The 3,903-nt window shown below is 29.2% G+C and overlaps 1 long non-coding RNA gene across 1 annotated transcript; it reads left to right on the top strand.

The window, feature by feature from the left end:
- Positions 1-344: 344 nt before the first annotated feature.
- Positions 345-3,241, top strand: LOC111084210. The gene is made up of 3 exons (XR_002609446.1): positions 345-445; positions 719-782; positions 3,107-3,241. It is a non-coding gene; the product is annotated as an uncharacterized LOC111084210 (long non-coding RNA).
- The last annotated feature ends 662 nt before the right edge of the window (positions 3,242-3,903 follow it).

Here is a 3,903-nt window from a genome sequence, read left to right on the forward strand (position 1 = left end):
AAAACCTCTCCCATTAATTAGATGATATAAAAAGTATGAAATATATTCCAAACAAAACCTCTCCCATTAATTAGATGATATAAAAAGTATGAAATATATTCCAAACAAAACCTCTCCCATTAATTAGATGATATAAAAAGTATGAAATCTATTCCAAACAAAACCTCTCCCATTACTTAGATGATATAAAAAGTATGAAATCTATTCCAAACAAAACCTCTCCCATTACTTAGATGATATAAAAAGTATGAAATCTATTCCAAACAACTGTCCCTTAATGTAGAAGGTATACACTCATTGGAATCTATTTTATCCAATGATGTAGGAGGCATACTGCTTTGTCATCTATTCAAGCTAAAATGCAGAAGATATAAATGCTTTGGCATCTTTTCCAGCTAAAGTTTCTACTATCCAACACATTATACCTCTACCATTCATGATGGAAGTTTTTATAGTTGGGTGCAGAAAACAGAATACAATTGGAACCACTCTATATGATGGGAACCACGCTTGCACAGTATCCCCATACATCAAGCCTGAGGGTGTTGCCTCACTCTTACTTCCTCTAGTTCCTACATCTTTGACTGCTACCACTCTGTGTGCTATTAAGTTTTGCTATGGTTGTTGGAGTTATGGTGTGTTTCTATAAAATGAATAAACCCCTTAACTTTTTTGTTGCTGTACCATGTATGTAATTTTTAAACTTGTATATTTTTAGGCACTATTCTTCAGACATTTACCTGAATGAGGCGAAAGAACTGAAGCATCAGGCAGACAGAGAGGTAGATGTACTATCTTGAGTATTTGATTATTTATCTTGCAAGTAAATGATGTTGGTTCAGTTTGGGAAAGAAACAAAAGCAAAATAATTTTACCATTAGAAACGTTTTAGTGATTGACAAAAAATAGAATCATATTGATTATGTTTTTAGTAAAAAAGGTTTTATGACACCACCATATTTTGGTAACTTAGAATCTTTTTTGTGCGTGAAATAACTTTCACAGAAAGCCTAATAATTGTACATAATCTTAAAACAACAGATGCAAACAAGGATTTTTGTATGCTTATAATTTTTTTATTTCCTCTCTTGAATCTCTTGTTAAACCTAAATCTGATTTTGATGCTGTTTAGCATTGAAATGAATAACTAATAACTGTTATGTGAAAAAAGTAGAATATTTATACTTATGGTGAGTTTTTATCAATTAATCAATACTAGAGTTTTTATCAATTAATCAATACTATAATTTCTATCAGGTAATCAATGGTAGAGTCTTCATAATTAAATTAGTACTAGAGTCTTCATGAGATAATTAGTACTAGAGTATTCATAAGTTAATCAATACTAGAGTTTCCATCAGTTAATCAATAATAGAGTTTCCATCAGTTAATCAATACTAGAGTTTCCATCAGTTAATCAATACTAGAGTTTCCATCAGTTAATCAATAATAGAGTTTCCATCAGTTAATCATCAATTAATCAATACTAGAGTTTCCATCAGTTAATCATCAATTAATCAATACTAGAGTTTCCATCAGTTAATCATCAATTAATCAATACTAGAGTTTCCATCAGTTAATCATCAATTAATCAATAATAGTTTTATCAGTTAATCATCAATTAATCAATACTAAAGTTTTCATTAATTAATCAATATGTGTGAGAGTAATTCTAAGCAGCTTCTGTTTTTGTGATGTTTTAATCTGGTGACTGAAGAATTATTACAAACCTACTAATTGTCACATACACATTTATGTTTATCATCTCATACATATTAATGTAAATATTACCTGTAACTTAAATTAGAAGATTTTACGTTTTTACGTCTGATTTTATGATAAGATGGCAAAGATTAAAATATTGTTAGAAATATTCTGTGAACTTGATACTAGAGGTACTAATGAAAGTAACTAATATTTGTTGTAATTCCTTGTTTAAGAACAAGTATGAACTTGAAATGTATTGAGCAACAATACAAGGAAATATAGTATCAATTCTGAAAGATAATTTCTGAATGTAAATGTTATTTAATCCTGTAGGCATTATAAAAAAATTATACTTTATTTACTGATTATAGAATTTTTTTTATTCCAAGTTACAGCTTTTACTGTAAGGAAGAATATTTTTTAGGTTATTGAATGTTGATTTGAATACAAACATTTTCATTATTGTTAAAGTCTGTGTACTTAAGATTGAATCATATCTGAGAAGTAAAAGTCTTTTCAAAGTTCTACCAGCTGGTAAAATAATATTTATTTGCAAGTCAAAGTTAAGTCTGGGTATGATTTTGACATAAGTACTATATTTGTAACCATAAGTTGATCCTCTCTTAGCAATTAAATATTTGGATAGCTTCAACTAACCTGTTTTAATAAATATTAAAATAGAAATGTGAGAAGAATGACGTTCTGCATTCATTGCTTCTAAGGCTTCACCTGATAAACTATAAGATTATAAGGATCTTACATCAATATTTCTCTTGCAATATTAACTTGAATGAGACCTTGAGATATAAATGTTTTAAAACCTTTTTATGATTTTAACATTATTTATTTTAAAAGGTTTCTCATACAATATAAGCTTCACATTTCTATATTAACGTATAATAAGATAATCTTTAACTTTCATACCCAGATATATGTAGAGATGACATTTAAACAGTTCGAGTTTATTATAGAAATGATGTAGATGGGTGGATAAATAGATATTTTGGGAAAATTTCAGGATCAGTGTTTGGAAAATGTATTTATACAATAGTTGTCAATAAGTATCAATCATATTTTGTGACAATTCACTACATTTTAATGTATTTATACAATAGTTGTCAATAAGTATCAATCATATTTTGTGACAATTCATTACATTTTATTGCCTGAAACATTTCATTTCTTGTCAGTCTAATTATTGTATGAGGTCAGTTTCTGTCAAACATTTATAAACACTTACAAATCTTTTAAGCTATACAAAATTAACTGTTTAATATTCTTAGAGATTCTCTAATTAATATAAATATGTTTAGAAACTACAAAATAAATTTCTGTTTGGATAGTGTTTATATCCATTGTAGCTACCTGTCAGTAGTGAAATTATTTTTCTATATTTTAGACAGACAGGACTGTCCAAGCGATGCAATACCTGGAGGCTGTTTTGTACTTTACACTTACAGGAAACGCTATGGAGCACAATCGTGTAGATATTGACAAAGTATACACAATGTACAAAGAAACATTAGGCTTAATTAGGTATGTGATAGGTTTATAGTTTAGATTTGATTAGGTATATGATAGGTTTGTAATTTAGGTATGTAGTAGGTTTATATTTTAGGTTTAATTAGGCATATATAGTAGGTTTATATTTTAGGTTTTATTGGGTATGTGTAATAGGTTTATATTTTAGATTTGATTAGGCATATGTAGTAGGTTTATATTTTAGGTTTTATTGGATATATGATAGTGTTGCGTCAGCGAGTCACATGACTACAGTGATGCCACGTTTCTAGAACTATCCTGTACTTTGGCGAATGCTCTAGTATTTACTAGATATAAGGTAGTCGGGTATATATAAGAGGGGGACAACGTGACGCGGTAATGTGTGTGTGTAGATAGTGAGTAATTGAACTGCAGTCAGAAGTATTGTAGACGTTCGTTGTTACAGCGTTTGTTTAGCGCGATTGTTGAAGTTGAGTGTATCGGTAAAGTTATATTCGGAAAGAATAAACCAGTTTTATTAAGTAAAGACTTGTGTCGTTAAAGTTTCGTCGAAACGAATTTACGGAGAGTTAATTAACAAACGGAGACGTAACAGTATTTTCGTCTCCATTCCCAGACGATGTTGCGGTTTGGAAAAGTGCTCCCATCCCATCAATAACAACAACAAATATTCAACCACAATTAAATAAAAAT

The sequence above is a fragment of the Limulus polyphemus genome, unplaced genomic scaffold, assembly GCF_000517525.1.
Source record: "Limulus polyphemus unplaced genomic scaffold, Limulus_polyphemus-2.1.2 Scaffold14686, whole genome shotgun sequence".
NCBI classification, from domain to species: Eukaryota; Metazoa; Arthropoda; class Merostomata; order Xiphosura; family Limulidae; genus Limulus; species Limulus polyphemus.